At 33.0% G+C, this 13,815-nt stretch overlaps 1 long non-coding RNA gene across 1 annotated transcript; it reads right to left on the bottom strand.

Moving 5' to 3' along the window:
• Positions 1-11,044: 11,044 nt before the first annotated feature.
• LOC129889029 (uncharacterized) lies at positions 11,045-13,432 on the bottom strand. The gene is made up of 3 exons (XR_008766777.1): positions 12,981-13,432; positions 12,441-12,517; positions 11,045-11,214 (listed from the first exon to the last, which is right to left on the bottom strand). It is a non-coding gene; the product is annotated as an uncharacterized LOC129889029 (long non-coding RNA).
• Positions 13,433-13,815: the final 383 nt, after the last annotated feature.

Below are 13,815 nucleotides of genomic sequence, written 5' to 3'. Positions count from 1 at the left end.
AGGTGCTTGAAACTGCAAAAATAGAGAAATAGCAGCGTATACAAAACATACTTTGGGTAGGAAATTCAAAGATATCCTAGTAGTAAACACTATGAAGTGTTTGAGAATGAAGGTACACACCAATTATTTTTAAGAAGATATCTGCTTGATACATAGTTTTTTTTCAGTTCTATTTTCATATTTGTGATAATTATTTCCTGCAGGTTGTTGCTTCATCAGAATATCTATATTCTGTTTATGAATCAGGTAGAAGATACATTGTGTGTCTTGAAATAAAAACATGCAATTGTCGCAGGTTTCAACTAGATGAGATACCATGTCCACACGCAATTGCAGTGTTGACGAGCAAGAACATTACGACATGCACCCATACTGCTCTGATTACTATAAGCCAGAGGCTTTGGCAAATACTTATGAATTGCCAATGGTTCCAATGCCAGATAAGAAAGATTGGTCTGTTTCAAAAGAAAATTTGAAAGAATTCGTCTTTCCACCAAGACATAAAAGAATGTCAGGAAGACCAAAGAAAGGAAGAAAAAAGAACTCCAGTGAGAAGCTAAGAACGAGCATAAATTGTTGTGGTTGTTGTGGCCATGAAGGACACAACAGAAAAACTTGTAATTTTATTCCCAAAGAGAAATAATATTTTGATTTCCTAGGATACATTCGATTTGGATCATGTACTTACATATACACATATTTTTAACATTTTAGTGATTGTATTTGATACATAGTTCTATGAATCAGAAAAGTAATAAAATATCAATAATTGATACATGCATGGTTGATAATTATTTTCATTGTAAGTTACTTGATAGTGATATAGTAAAATTTATCAAATATCAAAATAAATAGATTAAGTTATTTAAGCTGACAAATATCACTAATACATCGTTGTTATAAATCTGATACATCATATAAAGTTATATAATTATTTAACAGATATGTGAAAATGATAATTTCAAAATATGTATATGATACAAAGAGAATGTGTCAAATATTGATTTAGAATTATTTGGTACAAGGCACAACAAGTATTTTATTTTAGATGTATCACAAGCATTAAAGTTTGATACATGAGAATCTGATACATAAACTTTCATCTTATACTTGAGTTTGATAAATTGATAACTAATATATGACCATTTGACAAATTTAGGATTGATACATTGAAGATTGTTGTATTATCTTTCAACTGATTTATGGTTGATACATAACAACTTGTATTGATATAAGTTGTAGATGTATCAGACGCAGTAAAGTTTGATATATGAGAATCTGATATATAAACTTTTATCTTATACTTGAGTTTGATACATTGATAACTAATACATGACCATTCGACTGATTAGGGTTGATACATTGAATATTGTTGTATTATCTTTCAACCGATTTATTGTTGATACATAACAACTTGTATTGATATAAGTTATAGATGTATTAGAACCAGTAAAGTTTGATACATGAGAATCTAATACATAAACTTTCATCTTATAATTGAGTTTGATACATTGATAACTGATACATGACCATTCGACTGATTTAGGATTGATACATTGAAGATTGTTGTATTAGCTTTTAACTGATTTATGGTTAATACATAACAACTTGTATTGATATGAATTATAGATGTATCAGAAGCAGTAAAGTTTAATACATGAGAATATGATACATAAACTTTTATCTTATAGTTGAGTTTGATACATTAATAACTGATACATGACCATTCGACTGATTTAGGGTTGATACATAAGCATTATTACAATGCACTCTATATTAGAAAAGTTATGTATCATGAATAAAAATTAATATTCATTTACACTTAACATTTATAATGCACCACAATTTTAAAATTCCCTAGAGATATGTAAATGATACAAAGAATTATGATACAGTAGGACAATCCAGTGCACTAAAGCTCCCGCTATGTGTGAGGTCCGGGGAAGGGCTTGACCACAAAGGTCTATTGTACGCAGCCTTACCTTATATTTCTACCAGAGGCTGTTTCCAAGGCTTGAACCCGTGACCTCCTGGTCACATGACAATAATTATGATACGAACAACGAAATTTATATTTAATAATATCTGTTAAATTATTGAATAGCCAAAAACAATATTTACTGTTGGTGCAAAAATAAAATCCTACATTCTACTACTACTAAATTCAAAAAAAACTACTCGACGTCCATCAGTTTTCCTTGACCAGGAGAGATAAAATCTCCCTTAGGTATTTTTAGATTGTCATTTTCACTAACCTAACCATCCTTGGCCTTCCGACAACCATAATTCTATAGTAGTGAGGCATATCTTGAATGGTAGTATTCGGCATGTAGTCCAGTAGTTGGAATAGAAATTCCATCACTAAGATATTCAGCATAAATAGCTAGGAAAACACCACAATTCCTGCAAAGAAAGGAATACCCAATTTTTAAAAAATAAAAATGAAATTTTAATGATTTAAATATGCATATTTGTTAATACTCACAAGCTATCGCTTCCTTGTTGCGCAATTCCTTCAACATATTCAACTGTAAAAGGGTGATGTGCTTCAAGCATGTTACCCGTTGATTTGTCCTTGTATGAATCAAGCGATGATCAATCAGTACGTTCATTCTTCTCAAAAAATCACTATCATGAAGGTATGTAGGTAGCATTACTGCTATCTTTTGAATATTTAGAGAAGGGTTGCTACTTCTTCTTCCAGATGATGAAATCATAGATGCGTATCAACCTTTATTTTAACACAACTACTGCCATAATCCAATGAAAGTTCATATCACAGTTTATCGGGATGTATACCTCATCTATCAAATGCTAGGGCAACCCAGCGGGAATTGAAAAACCTCTTATTATGTTCTTCAAAGATCTCTCATGATGAGCTATAACAGAGGCCAATAACATATCTTCTTGGGTAGAAATGTCAGGTGGAATGTAATAGTATCGTGTATGTGTAAATTCAATAAAAACTTTAAAAATACAGTTTGTTGTTGTGTATTAATACTGATTGCCCAACTGAGTTTTCAATTTTTTCCGAAGATAGTAAAATATTACATCGATGTGTTGCACATTTTAAGAAAGTTTTAGTTATACAAACTGATACATAGTTACTAAACAGAGTAAAAACTTCTATACTGGATGTATCTGATTCATAGTATTTATGTATCAGACATTGTGTCTGACATGCAACAATTGTTGTATCAAGAAATGATTACCTCATCATTCCAGCATCTGTTTGGCTGTGACATGAGGTAGAGCCAGTTCTTATCTTGAGGAAATGCAACTACAAAGTCCATTTTTTCAAAGTCGAATGAAGAGCACTTGAATCTGTAGTGTTCCTCCTTTAATTTCCTAAATGAAAACTTATATTAAAATGCCAATACATATACAATAAACAAATTGTATTGATATAAGTTGTAAATATCAGACTTACTTTTTGGCATGCGATTTTAATAGTCCTTTATCTATCCATTGGGAGTAGTCAGTGATAAGCTCGGTTGGGGGACTATAGCATATGCCAAAATCTTCAAAGGGGTGTGTTTGATACCTAACAATAGTCATTTTTTCCTTACCCTTTTCACTCGACCCAAATATTGTTAGATACGGTGATTGTAAGATCTTAGAAGGCAGTCTACTTCTTGGAAGAGGTGTTTTCGCATTATCTGGCAATACCATTGAAAGAGTGATAGGTAGATGGCTATCACGTAGTAGATATTCAACCTGAACTACATGTTCATGACTAACAGAAGTCAATGGCATGGCCAGTAATGAAAGTACGTATATTAGAGCATCTATCACATCTCGAGTTTCGGGCAATATCGAGGTTGAAGTAGTGAATTTCTATTTTTTAAGAATTATAAAAATATAATGACTTTAGTATAATAAACTTTACTAAATTTAATGAATCATATACAATTGAGGAATATTACCAATGCACTTGGGTTGATTTTTTCTTTATCAATCTGCTCAATATGCACTTTAACTTGATCAGTATTATCAACAGTCTCTCTTGCATCTTTCATGGCATTATTCTAAATTAAATGTATAACATCAATACTAAACTTATTAATGTTGAATGTATCACAATAATTGATCTGATACATTACCTTTAATGTATCAGAATCAACATTCACTTGAAAAGAATCTGCTCTAGCTGATTTCATGTGGTGTGATGATACATCCTCTAATTGTTTATAGAATATTGGATGGTTCTGGTTCCTACAAATGTAATAATAACAATTATTTAATAAAATGACTATTGAAATGATATGTTACCTTTAATACCTTTGGTTCTGATACATTATCTTTAATATATTATTAAAAATATGTTGTTGAAGAGATTCTACAGCATCTGATACAATGCGGTATTCTGATACATCATCCACCTCTTGTATCATGTTGGATGGTTTTGCTTTCTGTAAATATAATAATATTTACTTATGATATATGAAAATAAAATGTATCAAGATCTATATAGTATCATAGGTTTAGCAGATACAAGAGCTATGTAGCATCAGATTGGTAATAACTTTGGTTCTGATACATTATCTTTAATGTATCAGTAGAAATATATTGTTGAAGAGATTCTGCAGCATCTGATACAATGTAATGTTATGATACATCATCCATTTCTTGCACTGTCTTGGATAGTTCTGCATCCTACAATTATAATAACATATACTTATGAGAATGACAATTACAATGAAAATTAAAGATCTGATATATGAAAATGAAATGTATCCAGTAGTTTAAAAGTATATTAAAATAAAAATATCAAATACTACGTGAGGTATCTACCTTAATATCTTTCTGGATATGAGATTGGTCATTTGCTAGGGGGGATCAGATTTATTTGGATCATTGTGCTCCTCCAATACAATAAGTGCTTGTTGTTCTTTCACCACATGGAATGCTTGAACAAAATCATCTTTTTTAATTGGAGATGATGTGCCAATCATGTGGTGCACTATATTGTCAATGGATTTCAAAAGATCGGTATAATTTGAATCAATTTTATTCTCTAGTCGCTTGAACTTTTGGTCAAGCTTAATACAATAATATAAAAAAATCTAAATGTACCAACTTATTAAAAATATATTGTGTGTCTTAAATCTTATAGTAATAACTTACGTATTTTTTAGAGACTTCTTTATAGACTTCTTTAATGCTTTGAATTCTACATGAACAATTTGCTCCGAATGACCGGAAGATTCATTGCCTAACACTGACTTTGCTGCTGGTTCTGTAGCAGTAGAAACAGGCTTTTTTGATGACTTTGGTGGTATGAAATCCTTGTGTATGTTAGCTGTTTCTACTTGAATGAGTTTTTTACCAGGGGTAGTCTTCCTTCTATTGGGAGGAGGTGGAGAAGATGTATCAGCAACATAACCGGATATTCTTAACTATTCTGTGGGTGATTTTGTTGAAAAGTCCTCAAATTCGGGGAGTTCTTGAGGTTCCATAAATTTGACCTTGGCAACTGATGTAGTAGCTTTAGTAGTATGTTCACTACCACGAATGACAAGTGATTTTATTTCATCTTGAGTTGGCATAATATTGAAGCATGGATACTGAAAAAAATTGAGTGAAAAGCAGAAAAAACAAAAATATGTATCATTATGAATCATCAGTTCATGACAAAAATCTTATGTATCAGAACAAAGACTAATGTATCAGATTCAAGACTATTGAATGTATCATAAATGTTATGTATACTGAATCAGTGCATAATTAAAAAATGAATAATCTTAAATTATATTTAATAAGCAGCAGATGGTATATATATTTGATATAAATATGAAAATGATTTTATGAAATATACCTCATTGAAAATGTTAGACATGAAGGTCTCAAATTTCGGCTTGACCGCAACAACACGCCAATTCTGGAAATTTTATTACCCACTCTTACGACAATTTTAGAAAAGACCTGAGATGCACATCCGTAAATCCATGCATTTAGAGAGTATGGTATGCCTTCCAAACAATACATTTGTTTGGCAATAGAAAACTCATGCCTCATTCCTTTCATCAATTTGGAAAATGCTATTTTACCCCATGGGAATTGCTCATATCTACCATCCTCTACCATCTTAAAATCATCAATAGAAATAGGTGAATCACCTAGTTGAGAAAAGACAAAAGTGTGGATAAAGTAGAGAATGGTCATCTGAACAACGTCTTCATTGATTTTCCATCCTCCAATCAGAAAAAGCTGAACGAAACATCCTTTGTTTACTCTATTTTTTGCACCAGAGAAATATCTAGACAACAATCTACTTGTTGATGCATTCGGGTATCGAAATTCATTGATATTACCGGTACATCACAAACTGATAATAATAGCAAATTCCTTGATTATGAATTGGAGTACATTACCTACACGTGATGAATGTGCAATTCCTCTTTTTTTTTTTGCTCCACATCAAGAAGTAAGAGACATTTGATGATTTACCCTTGAAAATTACACTGTGGCATATCTAGGTAGTGACGAAAGATGGTTTGCCTAAACAACTGTATAGCTTCTTCACCTAGTGATGATTTGAAATCATCAATAAAATTAGTTGTATATGCGGTGCCGAATCTCAAAGAGTGGAAAGGAATATTTTTGATGACATACTTCAGTCCCTACATTGATAGGTAAAATGATTAAATATCACTTGAACTTGATACATTGTACATATGATATGATACATTAGAATAGATGATACAAAAGTGACCTTATGAATCAGATGCGTGGCTAATCATTATACATATAGAGCTTATGTATATTGATATGAGACACTTTGTTTTGCCTTTAGGTTTTAAAAATAATAGAAAAAAAAGAAATTAATGTATCGTAAATAATGCAAAAGTCATAAATGCCTTAGGTATCTTGATTAGTACTTGATGTATCAGAAAATTATAAAAAATATTAGATCTTATGTATCAAAACAACAATAAAAAAAGAATATCAAAAGCTTAAGTATCAAAATAGAAACATTAAGAAAGGTACATTGAAATGTATCAAAAAAATCAAGCTTTTTAAAAAAAATAGAACACAGCTTAGATGAACTCATACCTTTGAGAGATTAGGGCGTGTTGTAATCCCTTCAATCTTTTTTTCTGCTTCTTTGGGTGCATGTTGAACTGGAGATTTCGACTTCAATTTTACACGTAACTTATCCATAACTACTGATCATTACGATGTTTAGATCTAACCTCATGGTATCCTTCCTAAGATGAATCAGAACCCGGTGAAACAAGAATTCCTTGATTTTTATTCAACTGTATGAGACCAACACTAAAAGATGGAGCGGATTCCATATGTATCAGTGAACAATAAGAATAAAAACAACAAAAAATTACAGAAGAAATCAATGAAAATCGAATGAGGTGAGATTGAAGTGAGATTCTAGATAAGGAAAAACTTGAATATACCTTACTTAGAAGCTTGAAATTGAGTAATAATTGGATTGAAATTCAAAAAAAAAATTATCGAAGCTCAAGCTTGAAATTAGGTGTGAATTAAGGGTAGTTGAGAGAAGTTAAATGTGATGTATCTGTGAGATGGAGAGAGAGTTAAAAAAGAGGAAATTTTAAGATTTTTACAAATGGTAGAAAATATTAGTAAATATGGTAATATAACACGTGTAAATAGGTAATTTTTTCAACAAAATATTCATTGAATAAAAAAGGGAAACTTACATAAATATACTATATTAACAAAATATTTATCATTTATATTAATAATATTTTTTACTGGACACTTATAATAGATTTATAATATAATTTTAATACATATTATCGAGAATAATTTATAAAACTCATATAATATAAATTTTATTCATGGATAATATATTTATCACACACTTTAAAACACTTATAATACATTGTGTCAATTTTTTTATCAAACAAGCATAATATATTTTAAATTACTTATAATACATTTATATTGCATGCATAATTCACTTTTAATACATGATAAATATATCATAATATTACTATGTATTGCTATAAATGATAATAAATAAAAAATAATGCTAAAATTAGTATTTATTTATTAAAATGTGTTCACTCAGATAATTTTTTCATCAAAAAATTTATCCAAAATAATTCAATCGTTATTTATTTTAAAAAATGGCCCTTAGTCCTTCTCTATTGCTGGCCGAAGTGCATTTTTTATTCTTTTTTGGTACTTCATAAAAGCATATACTGAGAGTGAACTTTTCCATCTTTAAGAAGTTATTTTTGATCTGATTATGTTCTTGCTATTTTTTTATTTAGTTTCTGTTGTTTTGTTTTTGTTCCTCTTCCTCCCACTCCCCCTCCCCCACCCTCTAATTTAATATAATTAAATCTTCTTCAAAACTCAATTCAAAATTCGACGTATCATAAATGTGAATCATTTAAAGTGAATAATATGTCGAAAAACTTTAAATATTGAGAGAATCTCATATCTAAAATTTGGATATGTTTGGAGGAGATTTTGAGTTGGTCGGGATTGACAAATTCTTTCATTAGTCATTAGAACTTTTTCAAATTAGCTCAATTTAAAATTTGATGTGCCGCAAACGTGAATCATTTTGAGTGAATAATATATCAAAATACTTAAAATATTGAGAGAAGCTCATATCTAAAATTTGTAACTGACTAGAGGAGATTTGAGTTGGTCAGAATTGACAAAAATATGCATAAGTAAATATTGGATAACCAACATATATTAATTTATATACATTTTCGATACATAATTATACATCATATATATATAAGGTTATATACTATTTATACAATATCGATATATTATATATACATGTGGCCATTTTTTGTTGAAATTTTTTAATCACATGTACAGTTACGCAAGAAGCCCAAATATTGTTTAGCAGAAGAAAGTGAAATAGAAGTACAAGATCTACATACAATTAGCACCTTTTAACCCAATATTAATTAGCAATTTTTAGCCAAAAACAGATTGGCAACAATTAACCCAATAGTAATAGAACAACATTTTTTGGATTGAAATTTTTTTCCATCGTGTATTCAAGCGACACAAAATAAGGGACGTGAGTTCAATTATTTTCTTCCATATTTTTTACTCCTGAAATTAAAGAAAAATTGTGTTTCGACTTCCCAAAATTTCCTAACCCAACTTTAATAATAGTGTATTCAAAAAAAAAACATCGCACAAATTCAATCTATGAACATCAAGGAGAACGATGACATGTTTGCTTATTTTGATTCATCATAACGGAGAAGAAGATAGTAACAACAGGTTGGGATTATTCCATGGAATGGATAGTTATCAATACATATGTAGATTTTAATGAATTCATTCAATTGATTGCAAATCACCTAAACGCCAACACTTTAATTAATTCCTTGAAAATTCGTTATAAAATCGATGACATATCACTACCGATTTTGATACAAAATAATATGAAATTGCAAGTATATATAGAATTGATGAAAGAAAACATGTACTTTCAAAGACTATCAATTATGCATAACTTGGCAAGCTATTAAAATACATTATATGCTTCCAATTAATGATGTTCACAACTCGAATTCGGGTGTGATGACACTTAACTTTTTTCATCAGATAAGTCAGCCTAAAACTCAATATTTACAAAAAACTAATGTGGAAATAGTTTAATAGTCAACTACAATACCCCTAAAGAAATGGTTGTCACATGTAGAAGCCTCTAATATAACAAAAATAAAAATAAATGCAAGTCTCAATATCTTTGTCACTCGAATAGAACAAAGTATAATAAAAAGAAACAAGGAGATTGTTGGCATCGAACAACTACCTCACTAGTATCCTCACACTAGCCTCGGATGAAGGAATGGGAACAAAGTCACTATTCGGACTCGGGACCTACATATGTGTAGGTAATTAGGAGTGAGTGCCCAACCAATGCGGTACTCAGAAAACCAACTAATAAAGCCAAGTAAATCTAACAGATACTAAAACTCCGTTCCTCCCAACCAAACTTCCTTAATTGCAACCTGCACAAAAATCAACCCAAGCTACTCTACACGGTTCATATTGCACAAAGATCAACAATAGCTCAATAGTATCACCGTAAGTCATATAATTTTTAAATAAATCAATCATAGAAAGATATAGGACATATACACAACTTTACAATGACAGATAAGATGCAATGCAATACAATGTAATGTGATGTCATGTAAAATGATGCATGTCTGTCCTACTGATACACATCCACTGTATAACAAACGGAAACCCATGGGGGCCACACAAAGATCACGTACCCACTATGGATGTATGGATCGATTTCATCTCTCTCATAAATAACTCTGTGATAGACGGGCGACCCTGTCCCTATTTCTTCTCTGCCATGGACGTATGGTCTGATCCCTATTTCCTCTTAATATGAATCGGCCAAAACCATTTCCCATCGACATAAATATTAATCCTTCGAAACCATTTCTCATATACATAATCATCAATTGGTTCTCATCACAGTGTTCCAGAACCAATGCAAATAATCATGTTCACACAAATAATGAAAGAATGATAGTGTCCACAACCACAATGCAATCTATGTCTATGCAATTTACGTCACACTATCAATAATATATCAATATCAACAAGTACATCATTTAAATCATATAAGTCATCAAGTCTTTATTTCATTACCCTTTTATCTCTTTTAGGATCAATCGGCGAGCAAGAATATCCAAGTCAATTTCCATAATCAACAATGATCAAGTGACAATTTTATTAATTCATAATCAGATTTAGGCTATTATAGCCTTTCATCAAGTTCATATCAAGTTCAAGTCAAGGTGTCACGACCCAATTTCGTAGGTCATGATGGCACCTACTATAACCCTCTAGTAGGTAAGCCAACCCGTCAACCCGGAACTTCAAGTAATGTGTTTGAAGGCAAAAACTATATAAGAGCATTGAATTATAAAAGTAAACAGAATGAATAAGCGGAAGTAAACCAAAACATGTTTTAAACAACTAAAGATCCCTCCCAGAACCTGGAAGTCACAAGTACAGAGCTGCTACAAAATAAAATACGAGAACAAGTCCCGAAAGTGGACCAAAAAGATATAAAACAACTGGCTAGTCTCAGAAGGCAAAAGACGGGCCATCCATGCTGAAGGAGACAAGAATGATCTAAAAACGCCAAGTACTCACCCTAGTCTCCGAAGTTGACTGCAACAGGCTTGATTTATCCACGGCGATAACTGGTGCTCGGTCCTGCATCACGAAAGTAGATGCAGAGTGTAGTATGAGTACCAAGACAACAGGTACCCAGTAGGCATCATAGGCCGACTGAGCAGAAAAGGTAAAAACAATATGAAAAAGAAGAATAGCCTAAATAGGAGTCAACATAAGCATCAAAAGGAAAAAAAAAGTACTACCTATGAAAGCTACAGCTAACTATACCCAACTGGGCCCCCATAAGCCCAACCGGGACACTCGTGCGCAAGTTAAATAAAAACTCGGACGAACCCCCATAAGCCCGCCGAGTACACAGAATAGCTACAACTACCAAGGCTAGGAACCAAGAATCTGCGATGTTAGGAGCCGAAGTATTATATCATTTCCAAACCCAGAATCTCTAAGAGTCAATCGATCTAGTGGTGACTTAGGGGTCGAGGCTGGGACTGAGACCCAGAGGCTCACCTGTATGTTCAAAGTGGTCAAGGCCAGGACTGGGTACCCGGATGCTTGCCATAATACATAAGTACGGTCGAGGCCGGGACTGGGTACCCGGATGCTCGCCATAACACATCGATATGATCGAGGCCAGGACTGGATACCAAGATGCTCGTCATACTACCAAGTCGACGGAGGCCGGGGCTGGGTACCCGGATGCTCCTCGATAATTCAGAATGGAGGCCGGGACTGGGTACCCGGATACTCACAGATATTTTATCTTATGGTGCCGAATATTCTCCTTTCCAACTAAACAATAATAGTACCGAGAATCTCATTTCCAATGAGTCAACCAATATGCCATCAAAACTAAAACCGGAGCCAAAGTCAACGATCACGAAATCTAGTGCTGCCGACGCCTTACAAAAGTCAAGATTATATCGAGTTATGGATGATGGTATTTTTAAGAGCAAGAGTAACGCCTAGCTAAGGCCAAACTACTAGGCACTAGCCCGCTACACCATTCTACAAGGATCTAAGTCTACCGGAGCGACGCCGGGACATCTAAAGCAAGTTTACATCCTATACTAAGGCCAACATACCCCACTGTATCAATAACATGCTCATTCAACTCTACTTATAAAACTTAACAAATAACGACAAGATACACATGCTTCTAAATATCCGAAAACCCGATAATAAGCCTAAAGCATGATTTCTAACGCCTAAGATATACAATCAAACTACCCAACCCAAATTCCAACTATTTCAACATGCTTTCACACATTTCGGCTCAATCTAAAGAAAGGTAAACCGTAGCCTACCTGTAGGCCAAACACGCGGGCTCCAAATCACTGTGCTGGAGCTTTTCCCTTTCGAACGACCTCGGAACGCTGCCAAGCTGTCAAAAATAGAACCACAACGTCGATACGGTCGTTTAGACACTAATTTCATAATTTTTGGAAATGGACCAATTTTGGGGTCGAAAACGGGAATTGTGGGGCCCACATACGAAATTCCAGATTTGACCCCCAAAACAGGTTCTAAACGTCACCCCAATCACACAAATCAGATTTATAACATAATTCGGGGTGGGAAATTACGTAAGACGATCAAAAATCAATTCCCACATTTTTAAACTAAGAAAACGATATAAGGCAGCCTCTTTACACGTCGATTTCTCAAAAACGACATACTGTCAATCAAAACAAATTATACCATGTCGTTCCTTGCGAAAAACCCCACTATCTAGCCTCAAGAATCACTCAAAACGGAGTTATATTGACCAAGATACACTCTTTCAAATTTCAACAAAATTTCATTCCGAAAATGACTAAATCTGCTGCTTAAAATCAATTTATTACCTCGAACGACGTGCCAAAAATAGATTCTGAAACTTCCACGATGTTCTCCTTAAATTTCCACGCAAGATAGCCTCTGGAATCACCCAAATCGGATTTATATTGGTCAAGATATAACTTGTCAAAGTTCTTCAAAAATCCATTCCGAAAATGGATACTGCTGCAAATAAAATCACGATTTTTACCAGAATCGAATACTCCAAATCAGTTTTCAATTTCTCCAATGCATTCTCCACGAAAAACCTCACAATTTTGCCTTTTGAATCACCCAATTTGGAGCTCTAGAACTCAAGAAATGAGGGTTCAAAGTTGAGGAGAAAATCTGAAAATATTCTGCACTGCTGCAGATTTTTTCTGGTTTTTACCACAATTTAAAGTCTCCGAATGGACCCTCGGAATTCGTTCGGAATCCGATAAAAATAAACCAGATATGCTACCCTACTAAATTCGATATTCCGGACTCAATGGAGCATTCAGAATTTCCATACGAGATCATTTTAATAAAAAGTGGGTCCCACACCCAAGAGTCATTTTCCACAACATGCCTCGATATTAGTCCGGAAGCCTCAAAAAGCGAACGAAGGGTCGTTCTAGACCAAAATCAACATTCCGGACCTAACCGCGCTGTCAGAATTTTTATTCGAGCGCATTTTCCAAGAATGTTGACCAAAGTCAACTATAGGCTAAGTTTCAAAGTCAAAAGTGCCAAATAGCCCCAAACTCGTATTGATTGACTCGATAGTCATTCCAACAGTGCTACTAGCCTAATTTGGTCATTCCGGAGCTGATGGAACCATCAGAATTTGAATTCGAGATTTCGTTAGCCCAAAACTCAAAA

Source organism: Solanum dulcamara, chromosome 5 (assembly GCF_947179165.1).
Source record: "Solanum dulcamara chromosome 5, daSolDulc1.2, whole genome shotgun sequence".
Classification (NCBI taxonomy): domain Eukaryota; kingdom Viridiplantae; phylum Streptophyta; class Magnoliopsida; order Solanales; family Solanaceae; genus Solanum; species Solanum dulcamara.
The sequence above is the reverse complement of the archived record's forward strand: the minus strand, read 5'-3'. Positions and strand labels throughout refer to the sequence as shown.